This window comes from Eurytemora carolleeae, unplaced genomic scaffold (genome assembly GCF_000591075.1).
Source record: "Eurytemora carolleeae unplaced genomic scaffold, Eaff_2.0 scaffold398, whole genome shotgun sequence".
In the NCBI taxonomy this organism is placed as follows: Eukaryota; Metazoa; Arthropoda; class Copepoda; order Calanoida; family Temoridae; genus Eurytemora; species Eurytemora carolleeae.
In genome coordinates this window covers 84,633-98,482 of record NW_019396317.1, presented here as the reverse complement: position 1 = coordinate 98,482, position 13,850 = coordinate 84,633, and the positions used below count along the sequence as shown (strand labels likewise).

Below are 13,850 nucleotides of genomic sequence, written 5' to 3'. Positions count from 1 at the left end.
TGATATCCTAATATTCTAGATATCTAGTATATCCTGTATACTTTATATGCTAATATTCTAGATATCTAGTATATCCTGTATCCTTGATATCCTAATAATCTTGATATCTAGTATAACCTGTATCCTGGATTTCTAGTACACCCTGTATCCTTGATCTGGATTCTCGAATATCCATAATGAATATTTGATGTAGGAGCAGGATATATTTGCTGTCCGGATTCATGGATATATAATATATATCCCAGATACAGCCGGATTTACTTTCTAATGGACAGGAGAGAGAAGATGTAAATATACATATTTTCTATAGTTTTATGGAACTTAAGTATCAAATATGACCTATTTATTGAGAAGGGGAGGGGGGCGGGTGGTGGAATGAAACCAAAGAGTTTTTACTGTTTATATCAGACAAAGTAGTAATTAATCTTTTTAGTAAAAAGGCAAACAGCTAGAATCATCATAATTTATAACGTTGTACCTCTAACATAAAGGGATGGTCGTAATTTCTAATAATCTCCTATTTAAACAAGGGAAATATCCGAATCACAATGGTACCTTATTAACATTTCTCTGATAATATGTTTATGATAATGTAGTTTTACTAGATGAGAAAACTTTAGAATGGGATATCCTTAATCCCGATCTGTTAATTAATCTGGGGATTAAATTCATGAGGAAAACAATCAATATTTAATCTGGAGATTAAGAAAAAGAGGAGATCAAGCAGTAATCCCGATATCCACCATTCTCAAGTTCCTAGCTTAGGACGTTTTTCTCAATTGTTAATATGCGACAGAAATGTACAAATCACTAATACAGAGAAACCACAATTGAAACAATTTTTACAAAGCATGTTAAAAAGTCAGTCTTTTTAATTATTCATACGTTACACTGAATAAATGGAAGGTACCCATGAAAAAATTGTTGGATTAAAAGGAGTGTTCGCAAAAAAAAGGGGGGTTTAGACTTACGGCGAAAAATGAGTGCTTATATCTAAATTTTATTTTTTTTAATAATATTTCGCTGGCACTGAATTTTAGAACATTCTTGGAAAATATGAAAATGTCGTCTTCATTATCAATAATCCTCGAAACAGGCATAAATGTTTTCAAAATATTATGAAATATCAACTATATAGGAATGCATCGAAAAATAATCAATGATTATTGGTTTTAACATCTAAATGATTTGCTTGGAATTAAATTGATTTTTTACGATCTGAGTTGAATGTTGCAACTTTCTTAATTTGTATGGACGCTACGTTCTACGGTATAAGTCGTTTTTAACAATTTTAACAAGTATGAATTAGATATCAATGTCTTTGTTTCTTTAAACTGTTTATTTTCTTTTACTGGTTCTCTGCGAAGGGACTTGCCCATTTCTTGCTTATGAAAAGCAATGGAGAAATTATAGGAATTAAATGCTTTTGAGTCAGAAAAACTATCTTCTACATTTTTGATCAGATTATAGGTTTAAGGGTACCGTTGTGAATCGGAATCTTTGAATGGATGGTCACTTGAAATTACGTTTACAGTCCCTTTAATGACGCAGTCTTTGTCGTAATAAGTTTTGCTTTATGTAACGCAGCTAGGAGAGTAGGTGGTTGAGTAATTAAACTAAAAGGATTTGACAGGAAACTGACAGGAAGAGCAGTGGTGGATAATCTCATTTATATCAAATTACGTTTGCGGCAAATCAATCCAGATATATATTCAGTATTGGTGTTGGTTTGATTTAGAGTTTTAGTTTTACGCTCATTTTTAACGTCATTCTAATTTCAAAATTCAACAGTAAATTCACATAGATCGGGATTTAAATTATTAGGTTGCGCAATGTGCACAATCCGTTTGCTGAAATTGGAAGTTAAGTTTTGTAATATTTTTTATGAGTTGATTACAAGCTTAAATGTGTTGTTTTAGTCTTGATTTAGTAAAACAACTTTGAAATTGGAACGTGAAATTAGTTTATTCCTTAAGGTTTCTGTCGTTTTGATTTGGAACGATTATGTATATAAAGTGTATGTAGTTGTAATAAAAAAGTGTGATTTTAATTAGTTTGAGAATTCAGTATGCTCTAATTTATTTGAAGATTATACTTGTGTGACATGTTCAAAATACTTAAGATTTTTAACCACAGAAACAAATTAAGAGTGTTAAATATTTACCATATGTTCACAAGTTTTAGTTTTATGCAGTCCAAGGTATTAAAAGTTTTATACTGAGTTGGGATCTTATGAACAGGACAGGATTAACTAACTCAGCTTTCTCGTTTTTTGGTCTCAAGAAGAGGGCTAATTTAAACCATTCATTTGACTGTGTCTAATCCTAATGAGAAACAAAATGTTTCGGAAGAGTTTCAAAAGAATTTCGGAGGAGTTTCAAAATTCCTTGTGGGCTCAGCCCTTGAATTGAAAAGCTTTGGTCCATTCAAAAGTTTCCAAATCTATTTGCTTATTTTTATGAGAAGTTCCAACCATAGAATATTAAAGGGTTTGACCTATATTTTATGTTTTTTACATATTTATTTTGATTTTGAATTTTTAACAATATTATTTAAAAAGTTATGTTATAGCAGATGTAAATATTTTGACATTTCCATATTTCTTGTTCTTCATTTTCTTCTTGTTTGTGTACATCTTTCAATCATATTTCAGCTAATTTTGAAAAAATGAAAATTTGAAACATCCTTGCCAAGCTTTAGAACAAGGTTCTAATTTTTCTACATTACACTCATTATATGTGTCAGCAACTAAATTAGAACTGATTCAGCTACAAATAACACAAACTGGTGTATTTTCTATCAGGGTGAAATGGAGGCGGGGGGGGGGTTGACATCTCCCAGCCCCATCTCCAATGTTGTCTCCATTCGCTAACAGAATAAATTGATAGTGTAAAGCTTATCATCAGAGAGTTATCTTTCCATTTTTCATGTTCAATTTTCTTTTTTCTTGTTTCTTGTTTCTAAGTTTTGAGGCCTCTCCAATTAGGTCTTGTGACATCAAGTTGTGCAGCAGGTAGGAAAGAGATAAGGAAGTTTGGAGGAGGAAAGTTATGAGCGATTCCAGTAGAAGATGCCTGCTTTCCTTTGTGTTAACGTCTTACCAGCATAAGCGGAAATAAGGAAAGCCATAACTGCCCCGCTTATGCAAAATGGAGAGTTGAAAGCCTTAAAGCCCCATCAGGTGGAATCTTCCACAGCCGGCCGAGTAAAAAACCAGTATCATTGAGCTTGGCTTGTATACTATCAGGTATTATACTTTTGTATTCCTGTTTCAGTTGAGATTTTGATAAGTGAATAAGCTTCAGATGTATTGTCATTGACATTGTATTGGTGTATTAGAGAATAAAATAAATATTTAAAGGAATTCTTTGCCTCTAACTCTAATTTCTAATCTCTTTATCTTTGTAACCCAATGTCGTAGACCCTGGCTATTTCAAACTTTAAATTCTGTTAGATAAAATGATCTAATGATTACATCATCAAGTTGCAAAGATATAGGGAATAGGGATAGAACATTTAAGTTTGTGAGAAAAACCCAATTCCTATGATTGGCATTTTACATGTTGTCAATTATAACTCTACTTGTAAGAATGTCTTGATTTTGTATTATGTAACCAAATAAATTTGTTTATTTCATACTTGGGCAAAACTAGAGCAGCATGATATCACAAAGTCTTACCAGTAATTTCGCGTAAATCTAAACTTTTCCTCATGTCTAAGTATTAGATGCTATCTATGTAAAGAGAGGGTCAATTAGGATTCTGGTATATCTAGTGTGGCACTATTCTGGTATATCTAGTGTGGTACTATTCTGGTATATCTAGTGTGGCACTATTCTGGTATATCTAGTGTGGTACTATTCTGGTATTCTAGTGTGGTACTATTCTGGTATATCTAGTGTGGTACTATTCTGGTATCTGGTATATCTAGTGTGGTACTATTCTGGTATATCTAGTGTGGTACTATTCTGGTATATCTAGTGTGGTACTATTCTGGTATATCTAGTTTGGAAAGAAAAGAAATTGATTTCTGTTAATTTGCGTACCACGTGGATTTTATAAAATTAAAACTTTACTTTCACACAAGATTTTAACATCTATTCGGTTTGAAAAATAAAAGTTGTGTTTTTATTACCGAACTTTGGTTATACGTGTATTTTTGGAACTTGAAATCCTATCCTAATATTAACCCACTTGATATTGAGAAAATGTTTTCTTGTAAACCATTGGCTGCACACATTTATCGAATATTTGAAAATATTCTTGTAAACCATTGGCTGCACACATTTATCGAATATTTGAAAATATTCTTGTAAACCATTGGCTGCACACATATATCGAATATTTGAAAATATTCTTGTAAACCATTGGCTGCACACATATATCGAATATTTGAAAATATTCTTGTAAACCATTGGCTGCACACATATATCGAATATTTGAAAATTTTCTGGTTTGAACTTTTTACATTATTCAGGTCTACACTCCACCAAAGAGCAGTATTCAGGGGGGGGCTATGGGGTCTCAGCCCCCTTCTGAATCATTAAAATCTATGTGTTTCAGGGGTTTTGGGGCCCCAACGGGCCCTTAGCCGCCCTGGAAAGATTAAGATCCCCCGGAGAAATTCCAGAGTACGCCCATGACTCCACTCTCCCCCATGATTTGATGAAGAAAGCGAACTAAATTTAAACTCTAGTTGTAAATTTTACTCAAGGAGTCAAGGACAAGTTCAAGTCAAACCAATCTAATAATATTTTAACTTAGTGAAGATCCGTTTTTACATTTTCCTCAGTATTTGTACTAATTATCATACATGAATGCTCATACATGAATGCTATTTATCGTTCATAAAATTTGCGATTATTTTTTAATTTTAATAAGACTTTATATATAGATAACGAGTCTTAAAGGGGCTGTAACGTAATTTCAAGTGACCCTCCGTGCAAAGCAATGCTCGATTCATTAAGGTACCCTTGAAACCTTTCTCCGGTCATGTGGAAGTCGTTTAAAAATATCTAATTCTAATAATGTTTTTCTGTAGTAGAAATTTGCAAGTCACTTTTGTAAAGAATCCACAATTCAAAATAGTTAGTTTTTAAAATTACAAAAATTGATATATAAGGGTCCAATTGTAAATCGGGCATTGTCATCTTTGCCATGAAGGTCATTTGAAATTATCCATTTTTTTAACTAACCTAACTTTTTAACAGATCTAATACATTTTAGCTCAGAGATCCCTGAAATTAGAAGACAAAATGTTGTCAAAAAAAAACACTTTCTTATTAGCCTGATCAGAATATATATACATATTCCTGAACCCATATATTCTTATTTTGTCTACTCTAAACGAGAAAATGCAAAAATCATTTATGCAGATTTTTTAACTTAATCATCACTATTTTGTTTTTGTTTTTCAGAAATCACCAAAAATTAAATTTTGGTTTTTGGGTTTATATCCATCTGTCTTAAATTTGAAATCTAATATAAGATTAAGGAAATATATATTAAAATAAACTATATCTCTTAAAGGCGGTCCATCTTATATAGCTAGAAGTACTTTTGAAGATAAAATTTGAATTTGTGTGTTAGGGTATAGTTGTATTATATTGTTGTTCAGTCTAAACTAAACTTAGTGGTTTCTAATCCTCGCATATTCACTTCAGGGAGGATATGGGTTAGATATAGAGTATATAAGATAGGATAGATAATTCCAGGTATCAAGGAGGATATAGGATAAAATAAATAATTCAAGGTATCAAGGAGAATATTGGATAGGATAGATAATTCCAGGTAATTTGAATAATCTCGATACGAAGATAATAAATATCTAAATCTTAAAAAAGATAATTCCAGGTATCAAGGAGTTTATAGGATAGTATAGATAATTCCAGGTATCAAGGAGTATATAGGACAGGAAAGATAATTCCAGGTATCAAGGAGTATATAGAACAGGATAGATAATTCCAGGCATCAAAGAGGATATAGGATAGGATAGATAATTCCAGGTATCAAGGAGAATATAGGATAGGATAGATAATTCCAGGTAACAAGGAGGATATAGGATAGAATAGATAATTCCAGGTATCAAGGAGAATATAGGATAGGATAGATAATTCCAGGTAACAAGGAGGATATAGGATAGGATAGATAATTCCAGGTATCAAGGAGTATATAGGACAGGAAAGATAATTCCAGGTATCAAGGAGTATATAGGACAGGAAAGATAATTCCAGGTATCAACGAGTATATAGAACAGGATAGATAATTCTAGGTATCAAGGAGTATATAGGATAGGATAGATAATTCCAGGTATCAAGGAGGATATAGGATAGGATAGATAATCCCAGGTATCAAGGAGAATATAGGATAGGATAGATAATTCCAGGTAACAAGGAGGATATGGAATAGGATATATAATTCCAGGTATCAAGGAGTATATAGGACAGGAAAGATAATTCCAGGTGTCAAGGAGTAAATAGGAATGGAAAGATAATTCCAGGTATCAAGGAGTATATAGAACAGGATAGATAATTCCAGGTATCAAGGAGTATATAGGATAGGATAGATAATTCCAGGTATCAAGGAGTATATAGGACAGGATAGATAATTCCAGGTATCAAGGAGTTTATAAGATAGGATAGGATAGATAATTCTAGGTATCAAGGAGTTTATAAGATAGGATAGATAATTCTAGGTATCAAGGAGTATAACGGACAGGATATGATAGATAATTCCAGGTATCAAGGAGTGCAAAGGATAGGATATAAAATTCCAGGTACCAAGGAGTACATAAGACAGGGTAGGAAAGATAATTCCAGGTATCAAGGAGTACTTAGAATAGGATAGATAATTCCAGGTATCAAGGAGTACTTAGGATAGGATAGATAATTCCAGGTATCAAGGAGTATTTAGGATATGAGCCATAAAAATCATAAATCTTGACACAATGGCACCCCCTTCCCCTTTCCTCTTCCATTAACTATATAATCTCATAAATTTAGTTCTGTAAATTCTAAGATAAGCTTTGACCAGCAAAAGTTTGTAGATTTACAAAGTTTCTACTGAATGTGAGTCTAGAATTGTAAAGAAACATTTTTTAACTTTGTGTGTGGTGACAAATGTTTCTATATATTTGAGAGGATCTGTATGAAATCTGTCTGTTCAAGGTTTGAGAGAATATGTTCTCCAATAAATATATTTTTATCTCCAGGTTCTCATGGAAACAGTATCTCTGCAGTCATTCTTAATTCTGACATTCTCTCATTCCAGAACAATTCCTTCTCTTATATATATGTGCACTACGCCCTCAGATTTTTCATGAGAAGGATAAGGAAGGAAAGGGGGGATGATGTATTGTAAACCATTTAGGTCAATTTCTGAAAGAATAGGTTCACATATTTTATTTTAGTCGATAATTGAAAAATTCCCGAATCTATTGAAAGTAATATTTTCTGGTCTAAAAACGAAGAAAGTGTGATAACCCAGATAAAACGGATTTGTAAGTTATTTTAATTTTAAGATTTTGTTTAATACAGAAAAAAAGCTTTAATTGAAATAAGGAGGAAAAGGTGTAATTGCTTTAATTTCTTAAAACGTTTAATTGGAAAAATGACAGTTGAAACTTTCGATTTTTCAAATGGATAACAAAAATATTTTGATGTTTTAAGGAGAAATTTTCGAGGTTTTGACAAAAAGTTACAAAAATATATGCTGTAGGAATATTCCATTTGTCACAAATCCTTGTATCTTTTCATCCCGATGCTGTAGACCTTTCAAACTATAAATTCTGTTAGAAGAATAGTTTAAGTTTGAAATACAAATGGTTTAAACTATCAGATTGCAGAGATATAGGGATTAGAAAATAAGAGTCTGTGGCAAAAACTCAGTTCCATTTGGCTTAAATTATCCCCCCCCCCCCCTCCGTAAAATTTGATAAATCGATTCTGAAAATTCTGATAATATCAAATATTATTCTGATTGTAAACCGATTAAATTGTCTTGCGCCAAACGAGATTTGAAAACAGTAATAGTTGAAATCATATTTTCAAATTGTTGTGAAGATAACAGAATCTTATACTGTTACCATTAAACTTTAAATCTTTTAGAAATTAAACTTTAAGTAATCTGAAAAGAGGGATTTAATTTTATTCTCTTTATTGGAACAAAGAAAATATTAATATTTTATAATCTTTTAGAAAAAATAACAATTTCAAAAAGTTAGGGGCGTATGCAGGGATTTTTTCAGGGGAGAGGGGGGGCTAAAAACTTTTTTCTTTAAGGGGAGGGGGCTCAGCACCATTGGGGCCTGAAACCTCCATAGACAGTTTTTTTTTGGGTAAAAAATCATTAAAAATTATGCCTACAATCCTTGAAAGAAAGGAGACAAAATTCAACCTTCTTGTGCGTGGTATTTTAATGGTATATTAGGTCGTCAATAAAGTCTAATGCTTTGTTGTAAACCCTTTGCACACAAATATTAAACAAATATTACAGATTTGAAATATTTCAAAATTCGACACAACTTTTCCTGATGCACAATATAATTTGATTTATGGATAATATCAATATTGTACAAAATGTATAGTTCTTTAATTCCTTTTTATTAACTCTTAAATATTTATTTGATTCGCATAATAAATTTAAAATGAAAGAAGTAAGATATATGTTTTCTGTACTTTTAGTAATGCCAAATAAAAACAAACACTTGTTAGTTTTTAATGACATATCTGAAAGATTTAAATATAATAACAATATTCGTTTTTAAGCCAGTATATATAATAAAAAAGTTCGTTTTTGTAAAAAATTTTAAACTTTAAAATGAATAAATTTAACATTTTTTCACATGAATGTTATTAAATGGTTTGTTTAGCAAATACTAAGCAAACTGGGGCCTGGAAAGTCTATTAATGTTTATTAATGTTTCTCAGTATGGGAAAGACGTAACGTTATTGGTGTATTAAATACAATTTATGAATGTTAATTGAAACCTTGATATTTACCCTAAGTATAAGGGGAGTTATAGTTGAAAGTGATAACCTAATATGTTTGAGTTAAAAATCTAATGAAAAATTAGATATTTCTTAGATACATAACTGGTTTGCCCTTATTTAAAATTTCAGTTCCGACGAATACCTTTGACTGACATTTGATCAAATATGAGAATGTTTTTTATTCATTCATGAAAAAATAGACTTCATTTTCTCAACAATTTTTCTTAACATTCTTTTCTAAAGTGTTTTTTTTCTAATAGTCCAGTCTCTTCTATGATGTAGGGTTAAGAAATTGTTAATAATATCATAAAGGAAGTATAACTCCTAGTATCGGGTTTATTTATCAATAAAAGCTCCCACAGTCTTCAGACTAACTAACCCCGTGAACAATATATTGGAGAAATAAAAGGACTAATATAATTAACTATAAAAACATAATAAGTTTCTCATGGAGATTTTATATAAATTTGAAAAACTTATAAAAAGACTGATACCCTTGAAACATAAAAAATGTACTTCTTGTGAATGCATTGTTTTTTATTTTGAAGAAACAAAAAATAGTTTTTAATCACTGCAAGGTTGTTTTACAATGTACAATGCATATATGTCTCAAATGAATCCTTAAAATTTTGTCCACAACACTGCATACATACATTTTAAGTCTCCTAAGTTTCAAGAATAGAAATTGAAAGATATTAAGCAAAAAAGGTATGAAAAACAGTTTTCCAAATCTCAGCAAACAAAACAAAATTATATTTAAGAAAAAATAATTTTGTTTTGTTTGCTGAGTAATCTAAGAGAAACCCGGATACCTATCCCTTTAGTTTCTTTTTAGAATGAATATAAGACATTGACCCCCATTTTCTTCAATTCTAGAAATTAAAAGTTTCCAGGACCAGACATGATAATTTCTCACGTCCAAAACAAAGAGAAAACAAAGAATTTATTTGTAAAAGTTTTCTTCTGTTGTTCAGAACTTTGTAATTTCTAACATATCTTTACTTAGGTTTGTTATTGTCTTACTACATTAATTACCACATAACATGCCTTTCAGAGGAAACTAACGTAATTAAGCTAAATACAAAATACACATGTTTATCTTGTTACGCTAATTTTGTAACATAATTCTATTTTAAAGAGTTAATCAAAGTAAGGGAATAAATACTTGAAAGATATTTTTTATTAAATCATGCTATGGTCAAGGAATTGTATAATAAGGACGACTATTAAAGCAATGAACACTCTAGATCCACACATGACGTCCCTGCTTATTTTAAAGAATAATAAATTTTGCGACTCAATAAATATAAACGAACTCAAAAACTGAAATCTTCAAGGATAATTCCATTTTTAACTTCAAACTTGTTAGCATAATCAATATTTGTTAAATGTGATGATTGTTAGTTAAGTATCAGTGACGTCATAAAGGATTTATAGTCTCCATTGCATTAAGACGACATTTTCTACATTGGAGCGCATCCAGAGTATCTAACCATATATATACAATCTTGACTCTTGTATAGTGCAACGGTCCTCCCTGCAAACATTTAGTCTCTGACAAACCGATGGCGAACATATAAAACCCAGAATTATTTACCCGAAAACTTCGCCATCGGCACATAAAGTCGGTACAATTATTTCCTGGCCTAGCTGATTAAATTGTAAACTAAAACTGCAAGAAGGGAGCAGCATGTCCGCAAATCATAAACCAACTAATTTAGCAACTTGTAGGAGGTGTTCAGAAGAAGTTTCAAAATTGCCAAAAATTTGCAGTCGCAAAGAATCAGACTGCTATAGATGAAAAGTTGCATCATTTTAAAGTGTCGATACAACGTCGTAGCCTTATACCTTGTAACTTACTTTAGCTTTAGTTTTTAAAGTTGTTACTATTTGGTGCTCCACTCTAGTGAAAACTATGATCCATTATATCTATGCATTAATGATTATTTCTTGTACCACACATTTAAAATAAATGTAAAAAACTTTGACAAAAGACTGATCATGACCCCCATCTTGATATGTATAATGCGGGCAGTTTATTCTATCAGCATTCCCCCCAAGCCTATAATGAATGCGGAAAAATATATCTAATTATAAGGGTGCAGAGTGAATACACTTTTACAAAACTTAACTCAGTTATCACAACTTATGGTACGGTGTCTAATTCTAAAGCGATAATTTGAGCAAAAAATAAAATTTAAGCTATATTTAACGTATCCTGGCAAACTAAACATGTATTCTTTGTATCCTGAGGCCGAATTTAAAGAATTTGAGCCGCGGTTCAAACATGGTTGGTTCCACTTGAAATTGTATTTAGTGCTTCGAGATTTGAGCCGGCGCTCGAAATCGGAACCGGTTTTTGGTGGATCAGCGACGCGGTTTAAATTCTTTAAATTCGACCTCTGGCAAACTAAACCTGTATTCTCTTTATACTGGCAAACTAGACCTGTATAGTGTATACAATGTATCCTGGCAAACTAAACCTGAGTCCGAATTTAATGAATTTGAGCCGCGTCTCTAATCCGCCAAAAACCGGTTTCAATTGAGCGCCGGCCTGAATCTTGAAACATTAGATATTATATATTAAATATTTGAGCCGCGGCTCAAATTATTTAAATTCTGCCTCTGTATTCATTGTATCCTGGCAAACTAAACCTGTATTCAATGTATCCTGGCAAACTAAACCTGTATTTAATTTATTCCTGGCAAGCTAAACCTGTATTCAATGTATCCTGGCAAACTAAACCTGTATTTAATTTATTCCTGGCAAGCTAAACCTGTATTCAATGTATCCTGGCAAACTAAACCTGTATTTAATTTATTCCTGGCAAGCTAAACCTGTATTCAATGTATCCTGGCAAACTAAACCTGTATTCAATGAAATCTGTATTCTTTGTATCCCGGAAAGCTGAACCGTATTCTAGGAAATTTCTAAATTGTATTTCTGTTTATTGTTGAATTCTATGCTGCCATTAAAGAAAGAATTTAACTATTAACCCTGCTTCAGTATTTAATTTGTCCGGGTTAGAATTGGTTAATTAGTTAATGAATACTGCATTGACAAACTTTGTATTCTTAGAAGGAAGTGAAGGGGAGGGAGGTAAGGGGAGGGGAGGGGAGGGGAGGGGAGGTTAAATATTCTCCTACAAACCTTATCTAACTTAAGTTCAAAAATAAGATGTTTAAGCATGTAGGATTATAGTAGAGAAAGAAGTAATGATAAATGTGATATTGGGAACTTCTAGAGAATTTGAAATTTGTTAAACCTGAGCCTGCACTCCGACCAGAATACAAGGACTCACGGAGTTAAAAATATCTTCACCTATCTTCAGGTTGAGCTCTCAACAAGGATCGGAGTTGAGAAATCCACAGACACTCACGAACATGAATAACTAAACTGTTTAATGTATATAAACCCAACACTGCATTAAAAATGCATACTCATTTATACGTGGGACGGCTTACTCTTCAGTTTCTTTCCATTTCCTCAGTCAATACCATTTGTAGGCATAGAGCCTCTGTCTTATTCGGACTTTAATTCTATCTCCGCTCTTCAAAGTTTTTAAGGAATAAAATTCACATTATTTTTTGAAAAGATGACAAGGACGGGTATCCACCTTCTCCTCTCACTCCAGGTCCCCTCTGAACACTGACGGGTTGTCTGGTAGGACGGAGTCTCTGGGTCCTCTGCCCCGTCTTCCTCCGCTGAATAATACCGCAGTTTGTCGCAGCGTTTCTACCACTAGCACTTCAATAATATACAAGAGTAAACTTATATACAGAATATTTAATAATTCTGCAGATTCTCGTCGCTCCTAGCGCTAAACCCATCCGCATTAAACAATTTAAAGTTTAACATTTTGCCACATATGATTTGCGATAAACTCGAAGTTTGGTTTTCTTTAACTGTTGAAATTTAAATTCATATATTTACGCTTTCTAAATATTTTTCTATTTTCCTATGATAAAAACCATGAATTTTGTATTCAAAATTTGTTAGTATAGATTTATCCGTCACACTGAACTAGACAGAAGGAAATATGGTCAAATTTTTGCGAAATTACTGTTACGACTTTGTGACCTCGTAGATCCTCAAGTTTTGATTTTACAGACAAGATAATCTAATTTATCCCTGTGGAATATTAGAAATTCAAAACATTTTATTCTTTTCAATAACTATTTAATAAGAAGAGTTAATGCCTGATTGGGCCCGATCGGTTCAGCCGTTTTGACGTTTATTGGATACAAACAAACAGACAGACAAGCCAAATTTATATATAGATATGTATATATAAGATTTCAATTTTACATGGAAATTATTGTAAAATTTCTGGTTGCATAATGGTTTCTTGGCTCTAGGCTTCTGTTCATTAAAAACAATTAATTTAAAAGATTAAAAGATTACTCGTACAAAATATAAGAAAGAAGCTGTTAAAGAATAAATTTCAAATATGAACTTTAACTCGTTTTTTTTTCTGAATCAAAGAACATGTCGCAATGGTTCAAATTTTTGTCAAGATTGCATTAAGAGATCTTCTTTTATATTAAAGGGAGTGTTCGCGTAGGCTTACGGCGAAAAATTATCGATAGTGATCGCTACAAATCTTACTTCTATCTGGTGAGTCTATAAGGAGAAAATTGTCAAAAACGACTTATATCAAATTCAGAAAGTTGCAACATTTGATCGCAAAAAAAAACAATTTAATCGCAAACAAATCATTAAGATATTATAACCTGTAATCATCGATAATTTTTCGACGCATTCGTATAAAGTTGATATTTTATAAAAAAAAAAAAATATTTTTTAAGATCTGAGAGTTACTCTTGAAAACATTTATTCCGGCTTCGAGGATTTTTGATA

At 31.8% G+C, this 13,850-nt stretch overlaps 1 protein-coding gene across 3 annotated transcripts in view; it reads right to left on the bottom strand.

The window, feature by feature from the left end:
- Positions 1-13,850, bottom strand: part of LOC111700812 (voltage-dependent L-type calcium channel subunit beta-3) — a 31,853-nt gene that overhangs the window by 13,796 nt on the left and 4,207 nt on the right. For 2 of the 3 annotated variants that reach the window (XR_002765055.1, XM_023471854.1), the window contains exon 1: positions 12,312-12,625. The exons of the other annotated variant lie outside the window; for it this stretch is intronic. The gene's annotated coding sequence lies outside the window, so the exon portion shown is untranslated. Of the gene's footprint in view, positions 1-12,311; positions 12,626-13,850 lie in introns of those variants that run through there. 3 annotated transcript variants of the gene reach the window in all.